Raw genomic sequence first — 15,950 nt, 5'->3', positions numbered from 1 at the left:
CACTTGAATGCAAATTGCAATATCGGCCGGCTGAATGTGTTTTATATTAAAATAAAACTTGAATCGACGCCGGTGAATTGAGAAACTAAATTAAAAACGCAGGCATATAGAGCAACCATTTTTTTCAGGATAGTGAAGGCTTTTCCAAAAGGAGCTTTGAAATTTTGTTGTTCACTAAAACACAAATGATATTGAATATTTTAATATCTACTGATTGCACCAACTAAATATTAATTTCTGACAATAGTTACATTAATCATTAACAATACTTATTATTTAAACAATGATGGGGAATATGATTTTGATGTGATATTAATGTTTGACACACGCAGCTTCACAACAAAAAACACAAACTCCCACCACCATTTTATATAAAAATAAGAAAAATGCTACAATTGTATTAAATCGAAAAGACTCCTACCATAGAACGCAAACCAGGAAGAATAGCACCATGGACTATCAAAATCCCCCAAACCAACATTGAACTTGCTGAAAGGTCAAAAAATGAACAAAACAGAATTGAACACAAATCCAAATTTCTAGAACTCAATGCTATTATTACAGACAATAAAAAAATCCAACAGAACCTTCCCACAGTGACATCTATCTTTACTGCTGAAGCGTATGCAATCCTAAATGCCCTGAAATATGTAAACGAAAACAATTTACAAAACTCTGTGATTTACTCTGATTTCATGAGTATGATCAAGGCTTTACCGTCAACCAATAGAAAGAACAAGCACGAAATTATCCAAGAAATCCAAGAAATGTACGCAGAACTCACAAATAGAAAAATAAACACCACAATTATTTGAATCCCTCTCATCAAGGAATAATTAGAAACGAAAAAGCAGACACCGCCGCAAAAGAAGCAACCGAATTACCACCAAACGAACCTGCAACACCAATACCATGTCTTGACTAAATAATTAATGTAAAAACAATAATAAAAGAAAAATGGAATAAAATTTGGACCACAACCAACATAACAAAAATTCACAACATCATCAAGAACTTTTATCAGCAAATACCAACTATAAATTTCTACAGGAAAGAAAAATCTGTATTGTCTCGACTAAGAACTGGCCATACGAAAATCACCAACGACTACCTCATCACTAAAACTGAACCCCCCAAATGTCATTTTTGCCAAACCCATCGTCTAACAGTAAACCACCTATATTATACGAATGTGAAAAAATAGAACAGAAAAGGAAAAAATACGGAATCAAACCAGACTCAGCCCTAACAGTGCAAGACCACATCAGAAATACAATAAACTTCCTCAAAGACATCGATATATATTCTAAGATATAAATAATCGCAAATAGTTCTGTCGCTAATGACCTTGTAGTCGATGCGACATAAAACAGACAAGGAAAAAAAAATGTTTGACGAATTATTTTCTTGATACATTCAACGAGACTTCGAGTCGACCGTTACGGGGTTGTTGTTCGCCCTTCCCCTTCTCTACTTCGAGACACACATGCGAGCCGCGACCCTCGACCGACACAGGTATACGAGGGGCGAGAGCTCATTCTTCGACGATCCTTCGGTCGATATGGATCTCACGATCGCGCGTCCGCGTCTCGCGTCCTTCCTATTTTTGCGTAGTGTAGTTTCCCTTAGTTATCGTAGCTTGGTATTGCTTGTGGGTATCTTAGTTTGGTTTGGTTAGTTTTAAGGCATGCGTGTACGAGTGTCTGTCCTCTACCAAATAATTATTAATCATTTGTTCAAGTCTTTTGTTTGTTCGTAGGTCCATATTGGACTCGCAACTCCGTTCTTCACTTCGGTCACTATTACTTCATGTGATAAGTGAAGTGACCAACTGTGTAACTGGACAGAAAGGTCGGTTCCCGTCCTCCTGGTGTATCTGTATTTGAGAGGAATTGGCTCTTCCGGATCAATTCTCTACTCCTTGCGTCACGTCTGGGTAGTCCAGGACTCGGCAAGCTGCGCAGTAAGGCCAAAGCGCAGTGAGACGGATCGTGAGTTGGGTCCGCCGTGGATCCCGACGTGACGTGGGGTGTGGAGGACTGGTTCGGAGGCGTCGGTCGTCGTCTGTCGAGTCCAGATCCAACAAGAAGAAACGGGACTGATTCAGTAAGTCCAGTTTCATGGTCGCGTCGTGTCGCGATTTCCATTTAGCTTCCATTTAGTTCAAATAATTATTTGACAGAGTCAGACTTAGACTTTGGAAATCGAAGGGAATTTTCTTTTTTCCTTCGATTTTCATCGTTTCGTACTTAGTATTAAGCTCGTTGACTCTATGTAGAGTATGCATCTACGTATGTATACTCTATATAGAGGGAGATCGAAGGAACTTTGATTCCTTCTATGTATCTCCGGATCTCCAGTCGCAACAACCTCCACGTGGTGAGACCTGGTAATCGGTATTATTCGTGACGACCAATCCTTTGTCGCGAGTAATATCGAGCTAATGGCTGCGAACTTGTAATAAGATAAAGTATAAAGTGCAAAAGTGTAAAGTGTAAAGTGAGATTAGATTTAGATTAGCAGGGATAACACCGAGAAACCGTGGCTGGTACTAGTGATCCGTAAAAGAACAAAGTATCCAGTATATACTTGGATTTCTATTTAAATGTATTGAAATTATTTGAATTGATGTTTAAATTGCTTGAAATTTTGGCGATAAATAGAATGATGGGTAATCGAGCCCAATGCAAGTATAATAATTTTAATTTTTTGCGGCGAAAAATTAAGAAATTTTTTCTTGCAGTGTTATGTACAATAAATGATAGTAATGAATCTATAATTTTGGTGAACTTTCTTGACGATAACTTATATTTATTTTTAGACCCATAGTTTTGAATTAGATTCAGAAGTTGTTTGTATACAAAAAAATTTTTAATCAATTTAATAATATCAATTTCATAATAGAGTCTGATTATTCATAAATATTACTGTGTATGCAATGAAAAATGAATATTGAATGGGCTTTGAAAAATTCAATAAAATTATTGATTTGGTCATAATTTAAAAATATTTCTTGAATCAGTAGTCAGATATTTTCTTATATAACGTTTGCAATGTAAATAAAATTATTCTATATTTTAAACATATATTTAAAATATCCCGGTATTCTATTATTTGTTACGAGCCGGAGGGGGCGGCTGCGTAGCCGGGGTTTTTCTATTGGAATACGGTTTTGTTAATGGCTTGATCAGTGTTGTTAGGTAACACTGGGTGCCTTGAGGAAATAGACGCGGAGACGAATCCACCTATGGCTAACGTGGGGAGCCGCAGGAAATGTTAGTATTAGGCCTCGTAACAGTTTTTGATGTACCTCGTGCGGCAAAGGTACACCTTAGTGGCTACTGGACTGGGTATTATAATTGATCAACACTAATTAAAAATGATTATATATATTCTGATATGCACCGGAACTTGCAATTGTTATGAAAGTGATTGTCGCGGTGTACTAATGGTAATAAGCTAAGTTGTTACAAATATGAACTGAGTTTAAAGTGTAGTTTCGACTCCGCGAAGCTAGAATCTAATCCTTCTCGGTTTTCACGAACGCGAGCAAACGAGGGACGACTACAACGATAAAATAATGCCTAACAGTAGACTACGTACTATATGGCTAAGATTTTGCTCGAAGGGGACTTGAACCCGATCTCACTAAGTTTCTCGTGTAGACAATTCGTAAGAGCACGCACAGACGTGTACAGAAATAGAACCCTTTCTAGACTTTGACTAGACCCGATATGCCTTCGTCGTCACCCTTTTTATACCCAAAAATCATAGACCAAGGGGTGGCGGGGAAGTACATTGCACGATTCCGAGATTTCCGAGGGACTACGCCCTAGCTTCGCATTGGTCTCGAATTCCTATGCCTACGCGAAGAATACCGGGTGCGCACTCCGACTCCGACTCCAAATAAGGAAATTTAGAACGAGAACGTAACACATTCTACTCACAAGATCAGAAAACACAGAGTATAAAATGTTTACTATTGATAATATGTAAAAACGTAATCAAACTAAAAGAAATACAATAGTAAGAGACATAATTCGATATAGTCGATAAAGTTATTCAACTCAATCGATTAAATAATACATTTCTTAAAAGTAAGTTTTCACTACTTTTTAAAAATATAATAAATGATTGGTATAGGATGGTAAATGTCGCGTCAGTTTTAATATGGTAAAATTTAATTTCCAGTGTGAATAGTAAAATTTGATAAATTACTATGATCCATAGCAAGAATTTTTAATAAAAGGTCATATTCTGCGCTTGTCATTCTTCATTTTTATTAATTGAAAAATATAACTTTGCTAGAAATTTGTCGGTGATTGAGTTTCATGGTAATCTCCGTTACTAATGAATCATCATCGCGATCGATGTTGTCACCTATGTATATGTATTATAGTAAATGCATATTTATTATCGATCACATGTCGTAGTCGTAGAATTTGTGTGAAAAAATATGAGTACAACTTACAAAAATTGAATACAAATTGGTTTACAGTATTAGTAATTCAACTTATTCTTTGTGATACATGCAGTTAAATAAATTCTCATTTTTTTTGTAAACGTCAAAGGTTCACTTCAGCTATAAAATACGCAACACATGTATAAACTTCTACATTCCATTTAACAAACTATTAAAATCCGATGATTATTGAAAGATAAAGAATTGTAAAAACCTCGAATAATTCTAGTATATGATATATTGATTCTACATTCGTATAGTATATACTGTATTTTAAATCATTTTATTAATTTAAAAAATTTTTTTTAATTTTTTAAATTTTATTCAAAAAATTAAACAAATATCGAATTGGATTATCTTTAATTCTTTACCATAATATACTATTTTCTGGATTAAAATTTGTTTAACGAAAGGATCTTAAAACCAAGGTTGAAACGTTTAATAAATATTTCTAATCTACTATAATAATTAGATTTTAATTATTGAAATAATTTTCTTGCATTATTATTCTGTTTATGTACTTACATATTATTTTATAATATAAATCACTTTGATTTTTTGATCGAACCCACGTAACAATAATTTTTAATTTGAGTATGTCTTATCTCACAAATAATTTTGTCCACAAATAATGCACTGCAAGATTCACGTTACAAGAAACACGAAAACGAATACGAATAACTATTGCACAGAGCTGCATTATACAAATTACGTCCATGTTAATACATCACTATTATTTTATAGAAATGTGTTACGTCATCGATGCGTTAACGTCATAATAAATTTCATTTCATTTCTAGAAACTCGTTTCAACGAAAACGTAATCCCTGCGATGGAGCTATGTGAACTTGGCACCTGACTTTTCAAAAAATTAATTTTTTTTTTTATAGAAAACGGTAGTATTTCGTTAGTACCTCATTATACCTCCAATAGTTTCGTTTGTACCTCGACCAATTAATAATTAAAAAAAATTGAAAAAATGATCAGCACCCGACATCGAGATTTTTGAAATCGGTTTTTCCCGATTCTTTAGAATCTTTTGTACCCGCCGAAATCGCTTCTCTTTTCGTTTGTATCTCAATAGTTGAAAATTAACTTTATTCTTACGCGGATCAACAATTGCTATATAATTTAAACTATTGAGGTACAAACGAAAAAAGAAGCGATTCCGGCGGGTACAAACGATTCTAAAGAATCGGGAAAAACCGATTTCAAAAATCTCGATGTCGGGTGCTGACCATTTTTTGAATTTTTTTCATTATTAATTGGTGGAGGTACAAACGAAACTATTGGAGGTACAATCAGGTACTTACGAAATACTATCGTTTTCTATAAACGAAAATAAATGAAAATTTTGAAAAGGCGGGTGCTAAGTTCACGTAGCTCTACGATGGTCCATTTGAAATACACTTTTCGGTTAGTAAATTTAAATTACCAGTTGATAGGTTATTAAAATGACTGCGAGTATGTGCGTATTTAACGAGGTGCCCTATGTAGCTACACAGAGCCCGTTCACACAATAAGCATTAGCTATTCATATAGTTGGCACGTGTTGCGAAATACTTCATCTCTTTGTGCCCCTTGTTTCGGTTATGCGCCACATTAAGAGTTCAGGTGCGAGTTATTTTGCGCCCAGCGACAGAATTCCTTTTATTTCTCATTCTCGGCAATAAATGTCACTCCGTCTGTATATTTATTACTGAGACGCGTAAATGAGCGAGCCTTTAGAATATCTGCGGTGCGTGAAAGAGGCGATTCTAAAATGAGAAAATAATTTTTCTGGACTCGTTAGCTACAAGTGGTTAAAGATACTCGAGGATTTTAGCGCGGTTTTCCTTTTAGAGACAGGAGATTGGTTCCTTTTCTTTTTGTTGCAAAAGGGAAAAGAAAAGTGATGGAAGTAATTGCAAGGTATAAAATTTAAGAACAAAATGCTACAATACTTGTGCTTTATAAAAATATTTGAAAACTATTTCGTTACAGTATAAAAATATAAAGAGCGAAGTTTATTAATAAAATTTAAAGGCATTCATAGGCCTTCAACAAGAAAGTTGTGATTAATTTTGATCTTATGAATAAGGTCTTTTCATTGATATATATATCTTTACAAAATGTGAGTAAAAAGAAGCATAGTATGAAGACAACATGTGGATTTGTGGGAAGTAGTCGAAATAAATATTTATATGTAAATATAATTGAAACATATAAAGTTTGTACGTATAAGTTGACGAATTAAATAAAGAAATATTATGAGACATGTTCCTTTTTTAATGAAAACGTTATTAAGACGTCAAAAGTATATATTATACTTACATATATGTTACTTATTAAATCAAATGAGACACAATAAAGGTTGTTCTTTAATTGTGAGCTATAACCATACGTGGTTGAAGTTACCAGTGAAGTTATAGTGTTCCATGAAATATATAAAGAATATGATAACATTAATTATGTTTGTGTAAAATAAATTCCGGAAAGTATATAGACTTGAAAAATGTAAGGATTTTGTAAATTTCATAAATTAACGATTCTATAGAAAATATTCGAGTTGATCGATCGACCTTGAATAATGCAAACATATTTTGCGATTTCGTAAAGTTTTCTGCAAAATAAGATTCAAGACTTTATATTTTTATTAAAACACAAATTAAATAAAAGTACATATGAATATAATTAAACGTGAAAGACGATGTTGTTTAAGTATTCGTATTTTGTTATTGAAAAACAAAATCCAGAGCCTCTTACGTTAAACTCTTTATTTTAGACTTCAATGGCAACGATTATTAGCACGCACTTGCATTATGTGGGACTCGCTAATTAATCAGATGTTTACACGTTACCGATACAATTGGCAAATAAACAGGGACGTGGCGTGGGTAACGGAACACACGTTCCATCGCTCTGCTCGAATCGCACGCGCAAACTGTCAACGAACTGTCTATCCAGTTAACATCGTCAATTGCACTTGCAGACATATCCAATTTTGCTCTCGTCCGTGCCAGTCGTTTCGAATTTTGACGTTTTAATTAGCCGTATTTCAATTTGTTCATGAAATCGCGAATCAGTGAAGCTGAATACCGATATCAAGATCTTTCGATACGTTTCCGCCTTCCTTTTATTCCGTGCAGTACAGACAGTTGCTACCTAGGAATGTTCGACGTTCTTTGTAGCCATTGTGAACTTAAATTGTCTGATACGAAAATTAGTACGTGTATATATTATATTTAATTTCAGTATTATGACATGTACACGAGAACACGACCTTCATTAATCCTGCAATCTACAGAGTGATTGAGTAATTGCCGATTTTAGAAAAATTTAGGTTTTTACATAATAATAAATGAATAATAAATATCCTTGAACTTTAAACGAATAATCAGCAACGCGATTTGTGTTCATATTGCTACTAGAATAATGTAAATAAATAATTCTCGTGTCTTAGATTCTTAAAACTTTGAACTATCTCTTAATTTTCTTGATTTTTTCGATTTTGCTTTGGTAAGATTGCATATTTTTACATATATAACAAAAAAAAATTGTCTTCTGATTTGACATGGTAACTTTCGTTCAGGTCATCAGAAAAATGAACCAATCACAAAAATTCAACACGTTTTAATATCTCAACGAAAAAATTCGCCTGAAACTCTTAGACCTTTTTACACCAGTGGGAAGATAGTCTTCGCAGATATCGAGTTGATTTTAGTAAGAACGATCGGAGGACATTTATTTTATATCTATGTAAAATTTCAAGTCAATCGGTCCATTTGTTCCGATCAATCGGTCCATTCGTTCCGGGGGTATTATTTCAAGCAGCTTGAAAAATATCGCCTCCAGGAAAACGGTTTTAAAGTTCGGCGTACGATGTTAGAATCTATAGAAGGTTCAATCCGAAATCCTGTAACTTTGCCAATTTTCCGAATTTCGTCATAATACTTTCCAATTACGTTTGCCAGACTTCAAAGTTTAACAAAATATAAAAAATTAAACGAATTTTTGTTTAACTCAAAACACATATTAAAGCGATGTTCTGCTTTAGAGAATCATTCTTAAGATGACTTTCGCGAGGTAAAAAGAAATTATGTGGAATTTTTGTATTTATTTGTACTTACTGTATTCTTTTCTATTTTGTATACTGCATCATTGGAGATCAATGACTATCATATTTATAATCTATGATGCCTAAAGTAATCGACAGAAAAATTTATCACGAATGTGTATGAATAATGATTGGAAAATAAATATTGAAATAGAAAGTACTTGGTTTACATTTACATGATATCTTCTTGTCATTAAACTACTAAAATACGTGATTGAAATCTAACTACTTACTTTGGAGACACCATATACAATATCCATCACCAAAAATACTGTTTTATTACTAAAATTTCACTTATTCAAATATTTATGTAACAAGAAGCCTGTTATACTATGCATTTATGCGCACGTGAAAATGAAAAATATATGCAAAACTTATGCAGAACATATGCACTCATGCAAGATGCAATCAAATATTAATTTTATTACACTAATTCATGAAGTCTTTATTCACACACATTTTCCGCATTACTAGATGTCATAAATGCATACGATCTATAATTTAATAAACAAGTAATAAATAAAATGCACACTTTAAGTATTTGCGGGTAACATAAATGTGAGAAATATAATCTAAACGTATACAGAATACACACACACACACACACACGCGCGCGCGCGCGCGCGCAAAATGGAATATTAGTATCATTTGATGATACTATAATGATACTATACGATGATGATTTGATGATCACATGATTTTCAAAAAACATAATCCAGATACGTTTTCTATATGCTTTTCATATTACAATATATCATAACTGCAAAAGTCTGACCTATAAAGATAAACAAATCAGAGCTGGGTAAAATACGTATTTTAAATAGTAAATAGTAAATAAATATTTTATTTGAAAAACACTGAAAATACTTGTACCATAGTTCGAAATATTTTATTTTACTAAATTATAGTGTAAAAAAATATATATATATCGAATTGAGTAACTCCTCCTTTTTCGAAGTTGGATAAAAACTATATTTATTTTGGCAATCTAAAACGAACGAAGTACTTTTCCGCTGCATTATAAACATACATTCAATGTAGTTCTTCAATGAATACTTCTATTAAGAATCTTCGATAAGAATCTTCATAAAATGAATGATGGAAAGAGATATTCTTCAATCGCAAGAAATAGTTCCTCCATCTGTGTATCATATATACACAGTTTATTTTCAAATTAAGAACTATGGAAAGTATTCTATTTTATGCTTTATGTTATTAAAATGAAACATATTTTATTTTACGTTTTACATTATCAAAATAAAATATTTTGTTTGGTGAAATGTTATATCCCATTTGAAACACTATTTTATTTGAATTATGAAGAATCTATTATTTGAAATAGTATTTAAAATATTTATTCTACAAATATTACCCACCTCTGAAACAAATAGTATACAGCTAATTATAACATAATTATAGTATAAACAAGCACAATGTACCCTCGCGTAAACTCTTCGGTATAATGAATACAGAAATTTATATCTCAAAAAAAGAGAAGAAAAAGATTTGCTAAAAATAAACATAGCAAGAAGAGCTACACACGTTAAAGACAACGCTAATAAGACACAAAGCACTTAAGCTTAAAGCTTTGTCAGTCCTCCCATGACGGCTGAGCAAGAAAATAAATCTATTTCCAGGGAAACGAAACGATTTCCAGCGTAATACGGTTTCGAAAGTTGTTCGAACGCTGGCCACGAAACGGGGGCACAGTTTGGATTTTGCTACCGTCCGGCTGATAGAGAAGCCTACCTGTGCTTCGCAATTAGTTTAACTGGGAACACAGTGAATTACAGATCCCTCTTCCGCGAGTTCTCTCTTCCAAGCCGCGACTTTCAAAGCGAATTACGACGCGGCAGAGAAAGAGGGACACCTCGTTTCGCTGGCTCTGAATTTTTCACCCGTCTCGAACGGCCCCAAAACTGATTTTTTTGAAAGCTCGGGACAAATTATTCATCCCCCGTTTCACTGTCGGAGAGGACGGTCAGGAATACGCGATTGTCCTTTGGAATTAATACCCGCGGGGTTCATGTGAAATTCCATGAATTCTTCAGCACGTTAACGTCAGAGACCATCTATATATCCATGCATCGCTCGCTTCTCCTCCTGTCGTCGGACGGAAGAAAATTTGAATTTTGGGTCATACCCGTAATATGCATAACGAATTTTGGCTAGGCGAGGGGGGGGAACGCAATTTCTTGCACGCAATAGGTACGTTTTTCCTATGGGTGACATATGCATGAACCGTCTTGACATCCTAATTCCTTTTGCCTGTACCTCAACCTCTGAATTCTTTTAGCTGAAAATCCGCTATACTGTTATCTCGACATACTATGGGCGAAAACTGTTTGAATTTTAGAAATAAATGTGGTTAACGTAACTTCTTAAGTAGAGGTACTTTAACAGAAAATAACCTACATTGATATCTCGAAATGGTATGGGCTAAAACTATTCGAATTTTGGTGATAAAGGTGATTAATTTGAATTAGTTGCTCTTAATGGATGTGATTAATATGGGTTCCTCGGTAGAACTACTTTCCTTAGCGAAACGTGAACTTTATTAATATGTCGACATAATATGGACTAAAACTATTCGAATTATCGTGATAGACCTGATGAACGTGGTTTATTAAGTAGGTGTACTTCCTTTAGCAGAAAATGATCTCTATTGAAATCTTTACAGGCTTAATCGTGACGAATGTAGTTAACATGATTTACTAGGCAGGAGGTACTTTTTAACCGACTTCGAAAAGGAGGAGGTTACTCAATTCGACGTGTATATTTTCTTTTTTTTTCAACAAAATATGAGCTATATTGTTTACAGGGTGTCTACGTATAAGTTTGGACATACGCAGGGTGTCAATTCTACAACAAATTTTCAACAAAAAATTACTCTTAGACATTTTCTTTGTGTCGCCTAATTCTTGAGTATTTTTACTTTTAATATTTTTTCTGTGTTTTCGACTTGACACTCTTTAAACGGCCATAACTCCACCAAATTACAGTGCAAACTTAATACTAAGTATACCGTTCGAAAAAGCGTTAAATTTCCCAACCCCCTGATACAAAACCAAAATTTATTACGTAGATTTAACAAGTGAAAAATTAGGTCAAACTTTACGTTGTACAAATTTTTAAAAATTTGACTTTTTCTGTATTCGTTTTTCTGTTTCAAAGACTTAGTTGTGTAGCGTGCTCGACGCAGCAAGGAAAGCCCCAGGGTTGCAATGATGACTGGGCCACATGGCCCCGGAAAACCGTCATAAAATCCTGGGACTGACGAAGCGACCATTTCTCGCGACTTCCTTGGCCTTTGAGGAAACTTTCTCCTCGGGACCTTGTTAGTGAGTCTAGCGCCGAGAACCGACACGAAAAGGTCGACATTTTCTGTATGGACGATTAGTTAATAAAGCTGTTATTCGTTACTTAATTTGCGTACTTTGGCACCAACCTCGTTCCATCCACAAAGTGGTGATCCCGACGTAATTAAAGTGAAAGTGGCGAACGAATAGTGCCATCGAAACTGACCCACCATCCCCTTGAACAGGCCCACTTGGGACTGGGGTTTTTACTGCCGGTATTTTGTCGAGTAGAACCAGTAAACGTAAATTCAACCGCCTTTTGAATAAACGGTTTCTTTGTGTTTCTCCCCCCCCCCCCCCGTACATCGTTGTCTTTTACGAATTCGCCGATTACACCTCACCTACCTTTTCACGTTTCCATTAATGTGTTATGAGACTTAAGCGTAATTCATGATATATGTTCACACCAGTGATGAGGCATTGATTTTGCGGGTAGCTCGTGTCGGTCGCTACACATGGATTGTCACACTCAGGGATACGCGCTACACAAAACCTGGTGACGACGAGATTCGTTTGGCCGTCTGTAAACAAAGATTGTCGAAATTGGACGCGACAATGCATTCCGTGTCAGCGATGCAAAATTACCAGGCATGTATCATCACCTGTTGGAATATTCGAAACTTTGGCAGGTAATTTCGAACACATACACATAGACATTATCGTAATGCAATATTCTCAAGGTTACCGATATTATCTAACGTGTATTGACTGTTTTTCGCGTTGGCCCGAAGCAATTCCCGACGCGAAATTAAATCACAGTTATTTAAAGAACTATGCCAGTTGCTCGGCATTAAACATTTACGAACGACGGCCTATCATTTTGCGTCCAACGGGATGGTAGAGCGATTACATCGCCAATTAAAGGCAACAATCAAATGTCACGATACGAATAACTGGGTAGAAATTTTGCCGATCGTACTTTTAGGAATACGAACCGCTATTAAGGAGGACCTGAACGCAACGGCAGCGGAAATAATTTATGGCATTGGATTACGGTTACCGACAGAATTCTTTCTACCTGCGAGTCAAGAAGTGAATTCCGAATATGCGAAGCGAATAAGAAATAAAATTGATAAAGTCAAGCCACACCCGGTCATGCGACACGGAAATAAGAAAGTTTTCGTTTTCCGCGAACTCGCGTCATCGCCATATGTATTTTTGCGGCTCGACGCGGTCAGAAGCCCAGTATAACAACTTTACAACGGGCCTTATAAAGTGATATAACGGGGTGACAAAAATTATACAATCAAAATTAACGAAAGAAACGTAAGGATTTCTATAAAACCCGCTTTTCTTGTCTCCGATGACATCGAGCAACTTCTCGACGAATCAATCACAAACATTCGTGATATGTTCATCCAAATTGAAGCCGATAGTGAACGAAATGATAATCGGACAATTCGGAGCGAACAAAATACGGAAAATCGAAACCGATACACTACACGCGCGAGTAGGGAAACGCGCGAGTAGGGAAACACGCGTTTCCGATCGGTTCCAAGCAGGGTTTAAATAGATAAGTGTGATCAATAAATGTAATTAAGATAAGCTTAGTACGTAAGATTGACCTGTGGGGAATAAAAGACACCTTTTACCTACCACCTCCTTTTACTGGAAATAAGCGTTAGCACTGGTAAGTGGGTACTGTAGCGTATTCGACGCAGCAAGGAAAGCCCCAGGGTTGCAATGATGGCTGGGCCACATGGCCCCGGAAAATGGTCATAAAACCCTAGGTCTAGCGCCGAGAACCGACACGAAAAGGTCGACATTTTCTGTATTATTTAATTAGTTAATAAGTTGTTATTTGTTACTTAATTCGCGTACTTTGGCACCAACCTCGTTCCATCCACAGTTGTTTGGCGGGCATCCTACAGGAAAAACTTCCTCGAAGACTCAGCTTTTAAATGGTATTGTCAAAAGAAATTATGCGGTGATATTTTAGGGAGAAAATGACGTTTAAATGCAAAAAAGCGTTCAAAAAGCCTGCCTCCTAAATCAAAACTAATCGGTTCTCTTGCGCCGAAAACATCGATGTCTTGCTTTGTGAAATCGATCGTGTTCAAATCTCCATATCATTTATCGGTACACCGAGGTTGATTTTGATTAAATAGTCTCTAAAAACAAAAATTCTATGAATACATGTTTAAAAACAATTATTATTCGCCTCGCTCTCAGGCTCTACACACGGCTGAGAAAGGCTTGAGGTGTCAAAAAATCGTTTTTTTTCCTAATTGGGGAGGCTCATGAGTGTCACTAAAAAATACATCGTATCAAGTTAATTTTAAAGTGACAAGTCAGAAGACAGAAATATAAATTTTCACGTAAAAACCCACGCTTTTCTTCATTCAAACGTCATTTTCTCTCTAAAATACCACCGTACAATTTATTTTGATATTAGTATTCAAAAGCTGAGACTTCGAGGAAGTTTTTCCCGAAGAGTGCCCGCCAAACAACTATGTCTTTGAAACCGAAAAACGAATACAGGATAAGTCAAATTCTTTAAAATTTTCACAATGTAAAGTTTGACCTAATTTTTCACTTGTTAAATCTACGTAATAAATTTTGGTTTTGCACCAGACAGATGGAAAATTTAACTCTCTTTCGAATGGTATACTTAGTTTTAAGTTTGCACTGTAATTTGTTGGAGTTATGGCCGTTTAAAGAGTGTCAAATAGAAAACACAGAACAAAAATTAAAAGTGAAAATACTCCAGGGGAAGGAGACGCAAAGAAAATGTCTAAGAGTAATTTTTTGTTGGAAATTTGATGTAGAATTGACACCGTGCGTGTGCCCGAACTTATACGTTGACACCCTGTATATCTCTATAGGCTATACGCTGAATAAGATTTCAGATAGTTAATCATGATAAATGTAATTGAAATAATTTATTGGATAGTAGGTCCTAGTATCTTCAATCAATTAATGAAAATTAATCAATCAAAATATACTTTAAGTTAGCTAGTAATAATGTTACGAGCCGAGGACTGTGAGGCTTGTTTCGGCCGCGCTGCCGAGGATAGTTGTCGTTTGGACAATTTTTGTTAATAGGGATGTGCGTTCGTGGACGCACCTATCTATGGCTAACGTAGGGTTGCCACTAGGAGGTTGGAAAGTTTTCGTGGACGCACCAACGTATGGCTAACGAAGTGTTGTCACTAAGGAGATTGAATGTCGTGGACGCACCTACATATGGCTAACGTAGGGTTTCCACTAGGATTGTTAGTTGGCCTCGTAACTTTTATTATGCAATACACCTCGAGCGGTAAAGGTGTATTGTTGCTGTGGGTATCCTTAACTAAATAATTCAAAGGATAGTACGCGTATATATTAAAGGTTTGGTTAATGGACTATACAAGTGTTTTTGTATACATCGCGGAAACTAATTCCTACACTCAAGGTTACGCACCGAGTTGAAATGCGGGGGTCACGTTTACAATTGAACGAGTATTTACCAAAACGTTTCAAGACTATGTTCGAAGGGGATTCTTCCCGATCTTGCGACGAGCTAACACGGTGTCGGTGTCTTATTTCTTCTTGATTACTATAACCCGAACTTTACTTTACTTTACTTTGCTCGAAGGGGATTCTTCCCGATCTTACCTCGCGGGTTTAAGATATAGCGCGACGTAACTTCAACGTGTCCTCAAGAAATGAGCCCCCGAGATGCGAAACGCATCGGTTTATATACTCTAGATATTGTTAAAAAAGCGGTAGTGGGAGTTGATTTTATGAATTCTATGCTGCTGTATGCGGAGATGCGTAGAGGCACGTGCTCCTATTTTTCCGTGGAAATCAGTCCCGCGACGCGCCCTAGTTTCTTAGTAAAAACTTTATCGAAGGGCCGCGGCCACATCCGCTCGAAAGGGCAAATGTCACGGAGGAGAGGTTTCATAGAAATTACGAAACAGAGTGAAGTCTCCGCACGTAACAATAAATTACACAAAGTAACGAAATTGCTAAATGAAAATTTTGTCTTACAAGAAAGGCACTTTTTATTTTTAAGGTATTTTTAAGCAATATCACACAGATTGTACTA

General features: G+C 35.5%; 1 protein-coding gene across 1 annotated transcript in view; it reads right to left on the bottom strand.

Annotated features, from left to right (window-relative positions):
• Window positions 1-15,950, bottom strand: part of LOC128891269 (neuromodulin) — a 234,951-nt gene that overhangs the window by 73,179 nt on the left and 145,822 nt on the right. The window lies entirely within an intron of this gene.

Source organism: Hylaeus anthracinus, unplaced genomic scaffold (genome assembly GCF_026225885.1).
Source record: "Hylaeus anthracinus isolate JK02 unplaced genomic scaffold, UHH_iyHylAnth1.0_haploid 12001, whole genome shotgun sequence".
NCBI classification, from domain to species: domain Eukaryota; kingdom Metazoa; phylum Arthropoda; class Insecta; order Hymenoptera; family Colletidae; genus Hylaeus; species Hylaeus anthracinus.
This window is presented reverse-complemented; position numbering and strand designations above follow the sequence as displayed.